General features: G+C 42.8%; 1 protein-coding gene across 1 annotated transcript in view; it reads left to right on the forward strand.

Moving 5' to 3' along the window:
- LOC147692232 (neurexin-2-like) overlaps positions 1 to 13643 on the forward strand; it is a 1848214-nt gene that overhangs the window by 25508 nt on the left and 1809063 nt on the right. The gene's annotated exons all lie outside the window — the stretch shown is intronic.

The following is a 13643-nucleotide window of genomic DNA, read 5'->3' on the forward strand; positions in this document are numbered from 1 at the left end:
AGTCACACACACCGAATCGTAAAACCTGAGGGCAATGTTTTAGGCCCAGAGGGTTCCGCAGGTATCTATCGTGTTTCCCACAATCTTTAACTCTCATGTAGAACTTCTAGTTGAAATCTGAAAAGATTCTCTAGCCTCTCTCCATTAATATGCAGACGGCGCACATATGTACCCCAAAGCCTCAAAATTAAAAGACATTCTCACCATTACACAGCTTTAATCAACATCCAAAGCAGGGTGAAAATTAATTTTCTCACCCTTAACCAAAAAAAGATTGAATTCATTCTATTCTCTCTACATCTAAAAAAGCATTTGACCCAGATCTGTTACAGCACCTTAACCTCCCCTTTCCCCCCATATTTTGGTATCATTGGTTCACTCACTTGGATGACCCTTCTCTAACCCCGGTTCGACAAATAAATAAAGTTGTCAAAAGTGCTGATGATCATCTCTCGACTGGACTTTGGTAATACTTTTCTACGGATGTATGACGTTACAACGCATGCTTTCACCACGCATGCCTTTACAACGCGGTTTTTACATCGCAAACCTTTACAACGCATAGCGCTTAGAGGTGTTGGATAGTGAAAAGTTTACTTTTCTATTCCAACTCCAGTCCCTGTGGACACTAGGGAAGGTGTTGGATAGAAAATTAAACTTATTCCCTATCCTAGAGCGTCCCCAGCGCAATGCGTTGTAATGGTTTGCGTTGTAATGTCTGCGTTGTAATGGGAGTGCGTTGTAAAAGTTTCGTTGTAAAGGTTGTTCACCCTTTTCTACCAGTGGCATCTTAAGCTGCCCTTATGCCAATGGATGCTTCAGCCAGACTGATCTTCTCAAACAAACAATGCAACCAAATCTTGCTAATAATCCTTGAACTGCACTTGCTTCCCATCAAGGTCAGAAACAATTTCAAGCTGGGCTGCATTCAAAGCAATCCACCTGAAAGCCTCATCCTACTTGATTAACGTACTGAAAACTCCAAGAGTAACCAGGCTTCTTAGAAGCAAAGAAAACCTTCTTGTTGAAAGACCCTTATTTGGCACTTCACATACTTTGCAACAGTCCTTCTCAGGAGAAGCCCCTCTCTTCTGGAACTCCCTGCCCACTGAAATCAGAACTGCTCCAACCTCTCTCTTGTTGTGCAGTCTATTACAGGCTCACCTTTTATACTATACCTGACCAAATATCTCTACATTGTATAACACGGCCGCTGCAGCGCCCTCACCTCATTGTTAGAATTGACTGACATATATGCAATTTTCACATTTCCTTCCTCATTCTTCCCTCCTTACCTTCTCTTCTTTACTTTTCACTCGCTTTCCCTTCCCCCATCTTCCATATTTCCCCAGTTCAAACTCCTTGGTCACCCTCCCTCTGCTGCCTTCCCATTTCCTTCCTCTTCCCACTTTAACTCTTTTCTTTCCTCAGATCACCCTGCTTTCATATTATTCCCCACTGCCCACTCACTTATTTGCACTGCCTTCTCTCCCTCTTTCTCCTCCTCTTCCTCGTTCACAAATTCCAGTTTTATGTCAGACTTTGTGTGTCATTTACTTTTTCCATGTAAAGCATGCCTATACGTTTGGTGATCATGCGCTCTATAAATTATCTAAAAAAATAAATAAATGACGAGTGGAAAAACATGAACTGGCTAATAATTATAAAACGTATAAAAAGTGGGAAATATGTGCTTCATTTTATAATGGGTAGAGGGCTGATTTTGTAATGGAGACATTGGGAGGAGGGGAGATGTGGTACTGGAGGGCAGTAGTTGTTCTTATCGGAGGAGTTGAGTCTTCTGGGTAGTTTTGAAGAGAAGGAGGGAGAAGATTGTTCATCAGGTGTGCAAGAGTGGAATTCATTTAAGGGTTCTCCGAGGATGAAGGACCAAAACCCTGTTGTGAGTTAGGGTGATTTAAGGGTGGAGGGTAGGCTTGGCTAGAAATAATGTCTACATGGATGAAGAGGGAAATGGTTTCAGTGTGGCCTTGAAGATGAGATTCAACAATGTGTTTAGGGATCCATTTTTGGTACATATCAAGATATCCTGGTGTAGGCAAAGGAAACTGTTTATTGTAGGAGTAAATAAAGAATATTGAGTGAGGCGTCCCAATAGGCCATGGCAATAGATTATTTTGATATCAATCAAGAGACCATCTTGGATAAATGGAAACTCAGGTGGTGAAGACCAAATGATGACACTATTCGCCCAACCAAGAAGGTGGAGAATCAAGATATAGGGCCCTAACAGTTAGAGTGAATGAGTTTTTTTTCTTACAACTTATAGACCCTGGTATTACCAAATATGTGATCCATTCTCTTTTGTTTGATATCATTACCCACAGAAGCCAAATAGATTTCAGCTTCTATCTCCCTCTAGATGATATATGAATAGTCGATTTTGCCCAGAATTGATGTGTCGCAAGGACTTGGAAATGTGGATGTTTCTAGCGCAGATATGTGGTATTAGAGTGCCAGGTTGGAAGACTATGGGAGCAAGTGGTGAATTTGGTACACCGACGGTGGGGAAAATAAAATATTTTTGCTCTGAAACAGTTCAGCAAAAGGAGCTGAAGAGCGATTACAGTTAGACAGCCTGACCTGTGAGATGAGGGGTTGAGGAAGAAGCATGGACATGAGAAAGGAATAACAAATGAAGGTGTTATTTTTCAATGATTTTACAGAGGCACTCTCTTATGCGGAGAAGGTACATTTGAAAAAGAGAAAGCCCCATGTGGTACCAAAACCACATTTAAAAGCTTTTTGGCCATGCGGCCTTTCATATTGCATCATAGGTCATCATCACACAGGTGACTTAGATGTGTTCATTTATATGTCTATCTGACTACATTAAGGCTTCACTCGGAAAACCGATCTAGAATTAGGTTCATTATGTTAAATGTACGGATGTCACAACTTAGAACTATTGAGAAGAAGTTCCAAAATGTGGGAACGTAATATGTTGGCTAATCGGTTTTTGGATATGGTTAATGGGCACAGTCCCCATCGTTCCGTACCTGCTTCTTGCGATTACCACTCCTTTCCACTCTCCTGTGTCTCCCAGCCACATCCACTTACCCATGTGCTCCTGTCACCTCCCAGGGCCTACTTAATGCTGGCCATATCAGACCTGTCTCTTTCAATCCATGCCTGGACCACGGCCTGCCCCAGGAACCGTTGTTCTTCCTTGTCCCAGTGCTACCCCACTCTGTTCCTCCGATCCCTCAAATCCAGCCGTTGCTCACCACTTTGCTGCCACGTCACACCACAAAACACAGAAGAAGAATTTAATTGCATCTCCTGCTGCTTCACTCGCACCACCACACTGATGCTCACTGCTACAACACACTACACAGTCACACCAATACTGAACAGCCCAACCACTCCGGCATACACAAACTACCCCTCAACAAAACCTCACTTCTCGCTATGAAGCATGCTCCTCAATACCTGCTCACTCAGCAAACACACCACTGAAACATTGGACAGACTGGATGACACTGCCCCAGACCTCCTTTTTCTCAAAGAAACATGGCGAACCCCAAAATCAACACCAGACGTCACCATGGGCATATCTGCCGGTAAACAATTGTAAGGCGAGACTGCCAAAACAAACCTGATGGAGGAATAGCCATGTTCAAGGACTCCATCCATTGTACTATTTCCACAGGATCTGGAACCAACTACATGGAACACCTCAACTAAAACTGCAAATCACAGTCAACTTCACCCTGGGTGGTACTACTGGTAGGATACTGTGCAAACTTCACAAACAACATCATGGACTTTGTCGCTTCACGAGTCATCAAGTCCAGCACTTTTTTCCTCCTGAGAGACCTCAACCTTCATCTAGGGGTCCTGAATAACTCTAATTCAGCCGCACTTCTCAAAAGCTTTGGAAACCTCGGACTTACCCAACAGATCTCCTGCCCCACTTACACTGCTGGATACATCTGGGACCCCATATTTGCCTCACTTAACAACACAGTAAACACAACCACACCAACAACCTGGACTGACCATGCCATCGTCAGTTTAAAAATCAACATTCTTCACCACAGAAGAACAATCACAGTAAACCAAACTCGCCGATGCAGGAATAACAGATCAGAGATGAATTTGGCTTCTGTACTCCACAAAACCCAACCAGTGCACATAGGCAAACAAGTAAGCGACAAGCAACTTCAACAACTGGATAACCACCTATGCATATACCCTGGTCTCTCACGAACAAAGCCAATCAGCAAGAACCAAAAGCAAGCTGGTTGGTACACAGAACAACTCAGAAGGAGCAAGCTGCACTGCAATTAATTAGAATGGAGGTGGAGAGCCACCCAAGAAGAATCGGACAAGAATGCCTTCAAATCCCCCCTGTGGTACTACTGCCAGCACATTCAGGAAACCAAGAGGAAGTCCCTAGCTGAACAAGTAGATGGTAGCCGTAATAGCAACAAATATATTTCTGTGATCATATAGGACTTCACCACACCCGCAGCAACTAGCAGCAACATCAACCTCACTCAAAAACTGTGCAATAACCTCTCAGACTTTTTAAGGCGCAAAATCGCAGTCATATATGAAACTTTGACTCGCAACCAGACCCTAGTGACCTGGTAACTAGCCTGCCCATATAAGACAAGGGACGCACCCTTACAACAACATGGAACCCCATCACAACAGAAAAAAACACAACAATCATGTAGAACACCCACTCCCGGTCCCCGGAAAACCCCTGCCCCCACTATGCTTTCAACAAAGGCCCCAGTCCAATCAGCGAAGTCCTCACAACCATCCCCAATATCTCAACCCCACAGCCACCATCCCAGAAGCCTTAAAGAACACATTTGTCAGCATTATCCCGAAGAAGCACTCAGCAGACGCAGCCTATCTCATGGACTGCTGACCGTTCTCCTTATTACTATACTCAGCCTTGGGCCTGGAAAAAGCCACCAACAGACATCTTGTCTACCACCTTACCAACCACCAGCTCCACAATGCCACAGAGTCAGGATTCAGACCCAACCACAGCATCTAGACATCCCTCATCAGAACAACAGACAAAGTCTTCCACCCCCACCCTGATAAAAGACTACATGAGATTGGCTGATGCATCATTGAGGGCAGTTTCAATGTAAAGCACCCAGAACCCGAACAAAAGTGTTTGAGCAAGTTATTTCAAGATTCCACAGCAGTAGCTTTCCCAGCAAAAAAAATATATTTGCTGCATTTATACCTTCATAAATGATCAATTGCAGAGTTTGAAGGCTAACTAAAACATTCTTTTGAGCACAAATGGTTCAAACATTATCAACAAAAGGTAATTGTTCACATTTCAGCCAGTGATTGCTGCTTTTAAGCATTTTGTCCAGACAGTGTAAACATCCCAAACTAACAGAATGTTGCAGGACTTGTCTGTTGCAGGAAACTGAAAGCGAAATTACTTAAATGTAATTCAAACAAGGTATAGAAGAGTTTCGCTTCATCATGAAAAGGTTTTGTTTCACTTTCCACGCAAATCCATGATCAAATAAACTGGTTTCAAAGCAGCCCTTCTTTCAAGAGTGCACTCAGACTTCAGACGAATACCAAACAGGTTGTGTGTCTTTTTAAAGTGCGCTGTCTTAAATCTTAAAGTGCCTCCTAATGAAACAGGTATAAAATAAATATGCATTGTATTATACCGCTCCTCGGTGTTGTATCGTGATGGAGAGATGTGCTTCTGAAGGCCTCTCGTGCGCAGAGATAGGTTTTAGCATAAACAGCCGAGATGCATAATAAATGCGGCACGTGGGTCTTTAACAAGAGAACTGTACATTAAAGCTTGTTGTTTGCAGAGGGTGACATTATATGGGTTTTGCACAATTTATTTTACTCAGCGAGGTGGAAATTACAGTGTTAAAACGGCGTTCCTGTGCTCCCAAGCAGGGCGAAACAAATAATTGCTGCAAATAAATCTGTGACTACGATCGATGGGCTATTTCTGCTTTTCTTTAAGGAACTTGTTTTTTGCATGTGGGATGTGGGAGTTTTTGCATGTGTATGAACATGTGTAAAAATATCAAAGTAGCTAAAAAATGATATCAACGTGCCACTTAATTTGCATTTAAAATCTGAGTATGTGGTGCACTCGCTTTTCTTTGCCATGCAATTTGTTTTTTCTAGTAGCATAATTTAGTCAACCCTGCCACACAGTGGTTGAAGTGCATACAAAAGTATGTGATCTGTGATTCTGAATCAAATGGGATGGGTGAGTGTAGGGAGTGGGTCAAGGAGGTGACTAAAAAGGGCAATATATGATGTAACTATTTTGTTTGCCCTTGACCTTAAATTAGCTTCATATAAAATAGTGCACACACATTAAATGAAAAAGAAATGCTGGTTTAACGAATCAGTGGGCCTGCATACTTTCATGTCTCGAAACCTCAACTGGTTGATGTAATCACTACAGATACCTGCGTGTGTGTAACAGGAGGGCCACTGAATTGAATCCTGGTTGGTACAGTGGTGAAAGTGCTATGAGTTCCAAGCCCGTGACGGAAAGCACTTGGGGCCATATGTATCAAGCTAGTTAGCGAATTTCGGCCTTTGCGAATGCTAATTTGCTAAATGGTATGTATGTAACATGTTTGATGCAAAATAAGGAATCGCAAAATTTGCTATTCCTTATTTTGCGATTGCACTTAAGGAATCGCAAATTTTGCGATTCCTTAAATGCAATGTATCAAAGAAAAAATATTCCAAATATGCCATTAAGGATTCGCAAATTACCACCAACTTCTAGTTGGTGGTAAGTTGCGAATTCTTTTAAAAAAGCTTTTTTCAAAAAAACCAAAGGTGCCATATGACGCTCATACATGCCCTTAGGGCATGTATGTGCGCCATATGCCCCCAAATGTTATTTTCAGGGGTGCAGCAGGGTGTTCTTGAGACACCCCTGCACCCTTGAAAATATTCCTAATTTGCGATTAGCAAATTGCTAATCGCAAATTCCCTCTTCATTCCTATGGGCCTCCTGGCCCATAGAAATGAATGGGTAATTTGCGATTAGCTATTTGCTAATCGCAAATTAGGAATGGTGAGGAATCGCTATGAAAAAGCGATTTTGTACATACATACCGTTTTGCGAATTCCAAATAGCGATTCCTTAAAATTCGCTATTTGGAATTCGCAAAACGGATCAATGATACATATGGCCCTAAGAATATGCAAAACATTGTTTCAAAATTGCATTACACGCAGTATGCAACAACATGTGCAAAAAGATTGGGGGCTTATTCACAAGCCCATTGCACCGCCTCTCTGTCACGTTTATTGACGCACCGGCAGCACAATTGGCTTCCCATTTTTACATGGCCATGTGAAGTCACTTTGTGAGACTTTCATGGCCTTGTAAATATGTTGCCCTTTCACGAATAACTGCGTGAAAGAGGAGTGCCATGGGTATTGCTGCGGGTGTGCCAATGCAAAATCCATGGAACTTGACGCATTTTAGATTTATAACATTTTGTGAACCTGGGAATGCGTTTGAATCCTACGCCGAAGGCACAACAAGGAGAAATACTTTTATTTCTCCTCGCTTTTTCCTCTATCTATGCTGCATTCTGCGGTTGCGCACAGCTGCTGTTTTTACGCAGGGGAGGACGAGAATGTGTCCTATCTTGTAGATATGGTGCATTCCTACCCTTTAATGCATGACACAACAGCAGGAAGGCTTGCTTCGCTTCTGTGCGTCAAATATTGTAGCTAAGGCCCTTGATCTTTAAGGTAAAACAAGCAACAAGACCATAGTGCGGGGTCTCACACTCAGCTTTGAGACTCTTAGTTGGCAGGGGTTTCCCTGCTGATTAAATACCCAGATTCCTTTTTCAGACTTTGTGGATGTGTATGTAATGAGAGTATGAATGTGATAGTTTGTTGTGACTGGTTGTGTGTTATCAGGGGCATATGTATAAATTGTTCTTTTCACATATAGGTATTGTCACTCGATTTTCCCTTTTTTTGTATGAACCATGAAATTAATTCTTGAAATGTTTATATTGTGATTACATGTTTTTCATGAATTCTAAGTCAAATGAACACATTTAAAGTTGAAAGAAATGCTATAAGTAAAAAATAAAAAATAAATTATATATTTTTTGAACAAAATAAAAAGTCTGTGTATCTGTCACCTTCAACAATAAACCATGTGATGTATATTCATAATATAAAATTGTGGCCACTGAGGGAACTTTTTCTCCTGTTGTGCTCAAAACAAGCACTTTCAAAATATACATTTTAGTAATACACAACAAGATGGTATCTAGTGATAAATTTCCTATAATTGTACAATAAAATGACACACTCCATAATTCAGCTGGTAACTCCTTAACACTGCAGCTCACAAAGAATACATCTCTGCCATCTTGAAGCTTCAAGTGACTCTATCAATTAAAGCCTAGACTGACTCCCCAGCAGCCTTCATATTTTACTGATTAACCAAATGCACACATTTACATTCCTTTCAGGTAGCAGGCATCCTGGGGGAGGCTTGTTGTGTCTTATTTAACTCCCTATCACTCTTGTAGTTTTACAACGCAGGAGACCCCATTACTGCTTCTTTCAGCTTGAGGCGCGGAAGATCAGCCCAAGGACGGCTGCTTTGTTAACAAAAAGTATGGTGACTTTTTTTAATTTTAATTAATAAAGGACGGGCATGTCGCTTCCCATAGATGCCCCCCACCTCAACCTCGGCTACCACGTGGTTTATTCTTCCATCGCAGAATTGTTTCAGTGCCATGGGATTGTGCGAGTTGGTTGAGCATGAGTATTCTGAGAAATGTACACAAAACAGGTCATTCAATGGCAGTGATAATGGAAGAGGGGATGAGCTCATAGGTAGGGGGGGATGAGCATTGTCAGAACAAATGCAGGGGCATATTATCAAGCAAGGGCGATACATTATCGCCGCTTTTATCGGCAGGAAACTGCTGATAAAGTGGCGATAATGGGCTTGATAATATGCTCTATGGAATTCCAATCGAAGCTAATGTTAAATGTGAAGGACATCTAACATGAGCCTTGATTGGAATTCCATAGAGCATATTATCAAGCCCATTAACGCCACTTTATCGGCAGTTTCCTGCCGATAAAAGCGGCGATAATGTATCGCCCTTGCTTGATAATATGCCCCACAGTTTTTAAGCATTGCAAGTAAGTGACCGAGAGTATGGGGAGCCGATGAGCCGGGAGATCGGCAGGAGAGAACTCTGGAGCAGGGACAGGTGCTTTACAGTTTTGGATGGGATGACGTTTTTTAGTGCAGAAATGATCCCAGTCAGAGTTGTGGAGATGAGGGAAATTAGCAAGGCAGAGTGGGTTGGAGGTAGAGGCGAGTGTGTGGAAGGAAGAGCAGTGTGCAATTTCGTGAACAATGCAGCTAGTAAACATTTCAGGTGAGACGTAGGAGGTAAAGAGAGAGGCAGAGTGCGTAATGAATTCAGTGTAGGTGGAGGGAGGGAGTTGAGGGAGAATAGAAAAGCAGTAGTTCGGGACAGGTCCTGGGAGAGCATGTTTCAGGGGTAGCTAGGGAATTCAGGATTGTCTCTATCTGTGAAGAGACAAGAGCATTTGCGTCTTGAGTCTGTTCAGGATTGTGGCAGGGGCATGGGAGAAGTGTGGCGCCGCAGCCAGGGCGACTGACACTGGAATGTGGGGATCACAGTTCGATCCCTGGCTCTGGCGGCAGGTTAGCCCAGCACTGAGCACCATGTGACTCTGGGTAATAGCTTACTTAATCTTCCGACGGCCCCCAGCGCCTAGAGATCCTTATGGGTGATTGTTCGCGCTTTATGAATGTGGATTATTATTATTATGCTTGCGTTGGATGAGAAGAAGTACTGAGTTTTGTTTGCTGGCCAGAGGCTGGTTAGCGGACTGGTTTTAAAAGGTGGAGTGGAGTAGGTAAGTTTGTTGTGGGTCTGTTTGAGGTATATCGTCATTTGTGTGCTTCCTTTGAGTACTAGAGCTCCTGGTTCGGGTTTACTGAACACTCACAAGCATACATTTTAGCGAGATTGGTTGATAGTGGTCAGAGTATGAGAGGGTAGGATTTTTGGATGACCCAAAAAGGGTCTATAGATGTCTGGATTGATGAGGGATGTGTGTGTGTTGGTTGGAGACTTGGCAGAAAGGAGTTTGCGAATGGCGTATTGATGGCTCTTCAAGTTACAGTAAGATAAGAGGGTAAATGGAGGGGACAAAGTCCAAGTTGACATCGAGATTCTCTAATAATGATCAGGCAGGGGACATGGAGTATGTGTTTGGAGTAATAATGTATGATTTTTACCTCTTGAGGTTCTTCTGAGAATGATCTTAACTGGGTACGCATTTGGGCTCTCCATTTACAGAATCCATTGGCCAGTTCATTAAACATTTCTCTTATACCGCTCTTTAATAAGTTATATTGGTAAAGAGATTTTGCATTAAGTGGGTCCATGTTTGTTTTCATTCGTGTTTGTTTGAATATCTTCTAATTGGTCCATTTTATTGAGCTTCTTTGATATTTTCTTTCATAATTGGGTTATTCGGTAGAAACAGATTTTAACAATATATTGACAGTCCATCTCCCTAGCTGCTTTTCCCATTTGTCATGGTGCTTAACTTTGAATTGATTTTTATTCTAAAGACAGGCTGTTCTAATGATTCTGTGGCCTCCTTCTGGGTATTGGTAGTTAGCCCATGAAAGAGGATTCATCAGTGTGACTTCATGGTTTTCAGATTGCTTTGAGGGGATGTGATATTACATAAACTGTTGAATACTTACCACTGGGTTTGTGACTTTACTCCCATGTGTTTTTAAAAATAATGGGGCATCTCTGAAACCTATGTTTGTGTAAAGTATGATGGTGAAACTCACCCTGTTGTTTTACCTTTTTGATTGTGCCCTTGTTTACTTTTGAACTAGAAAATGTTAATGTTTGCTTTGTATAATGTTTTAGATCATATTTTGCATGAAAGTAAAATCTGGTTGATAATGCATTTCCTTTTTCTAGCTTGACCTAAAGCTGCTTAGACATTTTATGCACCATTGTGACGTGTTTTAAAGAACTGTGCCACAAAAGTATACTTTTTCAGAGGCTAATAGATGTCCAAGTCACTGGACCACTCTCTCACGTTGTTCCAGTCATTTCTTTAAACTGCCTCTGAGTTGTATCTTTAGTAATCAATATGTGTGCAGGTTAATGTTCATTGTTTATCTCATAAATTGCGCTTCATGAGTTTTAATAGTGATTAACAAAGGTGTTTGTTAGTGATCTGCAATCTCTCTTGCTAGGATCGCTCATTTTTCATCTTGAACTATGCAGCGGTATTTGATTTTAAAGATTTTCGGTAGAATGTTCAGTGAGCATGAGTCTGGTTGCCATAGTTCCACCAGGAGGGAATCAATGGGTGCCAGGGATCTGCAAGTATTAGAGCACCACCTCTAGAACTCATGAAATGCTGTGTTCCAGGTTGGGGTAACACCAGAACCAGCGTTAGGTTCCTTGTTCCTGCCACCTCCAACACCTATAGGGGTATTTCCTAATTCAACCAAGGTCAATTCAGAAGTAAATGAACCAAATATTTTTGTCATTTGATGCTTCAGCAGAACTTCTGCCATTTCAAGGTACTACAGGTTAGTATTTTATTGATAAAAACACTGTTCGGTAGCATACTCACTTTTCTCTATGGGAGGTTGTGTTATGGCTATAAACCAGCCATAATACAGGCTTCTATATTGAAATGTGTGTGTGTGTGTAAAAAACTGCACCCTGTGTCAGTCATCCCATGATGTCTGCCACACAGTGCAGAGTTCTACAGGGGGGTACACTAGGTACACCCTCGACCACCAACCATAGGCAGCGGAGGCAAGGGGGCCTTGCTAGGGCCCCCCAAAGTCACTTTCCTACAGCCTTGCCATGTCAGAACGGCCACTAGTGAAAGTCTGTCGAAAATAGGGGATTATGGTACAGTTCCGACTGGCCGGAAGACTCCGAGCGCTGGTCAGAAACAAGTCAGAATGGCATTGTAATCTGGAGGTCGGACTGCAAACCGACAGTGTCGGTCAGAAAGCCTCCGACCGCGGTCGGAATGCTTCAAACTAGCAGTCAGAGGCTTTCCAAACAAAATCGTAATTGGCCCTTCTGTGTTTGAGTTTTGTCATAGCAGTAATTTCTTGAGCTCATACTGTCACTGGCCCTTCCAAAGTATTGCTTTCACTGCTAAATATTTGGTCTTTACACCAGTGAAAAGAAAAGAAAAAAAAAGAGTGTCAGTTGTATGTGTAAGTTCCAGCACAGGTTAAAACTCTATGGTGCCAATTATGATGTTGGTCAGAGTTGCCTCCAACTGACACGGTCTCGGGACCGACTGACCTCCTGTCGGCGGTTCTGACCACCTGATTACGATGCAACCGAACACTGTTCGGTCGCATTTTCACTTTTCTCTATGGGAGGTTGTGTTACGGCCGTAAAATGGCCATAATGCAGGCTTCTATAGAAAAATGGGGGTGTTTGTAAAACCCTGCACCCTGTGGCACTCACCCTATGATGCTTGCCACACAGTGCAGTGTGGTTCTGACTGGCCGGACTATGAGAGCTGGTCAGAACCAAGTCAGAATGGCATTGTAATCAGGAGGTCGGACTGCAAACCGACCGTGTGGGTCGGAAAGCCTCCGACCACGGTCGCAATTCTTCCGACTAGCAGTCGGAGGCTTTCCGATCAACATCGTAATTGGCCCCTCTGTGTTGGAGTTTTGTGATAGCAGTTATTTCTTGAGCTCATACTGTCATTGGCCCTTCCGAAGTATTGCTTTCACTGCTAATATTTGAACTTTACACCAGTTTTCTCAATCTTGCAGCTTTTTTCATGAGGGCATTCAGAATTTTGAACTCAAACAGTTCACTACGCTTCTAAGGCCTGATGTATTGAATAGTGAAATGCTTTCTAATAATTAAGGATTCAGAAAAGGGGGTGGTGATGAACAGAGTGTCTGAATTAAGCAGACCACTCTTACATAGTCCAAAGATCAGGGCTTGATCCATCACCGTTATTTATCTCACTGCACCATCCCAGCTCAGAACCTGGCTATATGCAAATCAGTCTGTCCCTGGCCCAGTGCATCATGGGAACAGGGCAGACTAAACTACCAAGCCAATTCTTCACCAGAAAGGAGACAAGCTACCGGGGACCGGTTTCTGGCATTTCAACTGTCTTCGGCCCGGCTTGCTTGAATCCTGATGGTGCAGTGAGAAAGGGACTCATGTCTGAGTATACCCTGCCACACCTATAGTGGCCAAAAACGATTCAGAAAAGGGGGTGGTGATGTACAGAGTGTCTGAATTAAGCAGACCACTCTTACCCAGTCCAAAGATCAGGGTTTGATCCATCACCGTTATTTATCTCACTGCACCATCCCAGCTCAGAACCTGGCTATATGCAAATCAGTCTGTCCCTGGCCCAGTGCATCATGGGAACAGGGCAGACTAAACTACCAAGCCAATTCTTCACCAGAAAGGAGACAAGCTACCGGGGACCGGTTTCTGGCATTTCAGCCGTCTTCGGCCCGGCTTGCTTGAATCCTGATGGTGCAGTGAGAAAGGGACTCATGTCTGAGTATACCC

This window comes from Lissotriton vulgaris, chromosome 9, assembly GCF_964263255.1.
Source record: "Lissotriton vulgaris chromosome 9, aLisVul1.2, whole genome shotgun sequence".
Classification (NCBI taxonomy): domain Eukaryota; kingdom Metazoa; phylum Chordata; class Amphibia; order Caudata; family Salamandridae; genus Lissotriton; species Lissotriton vulgaris.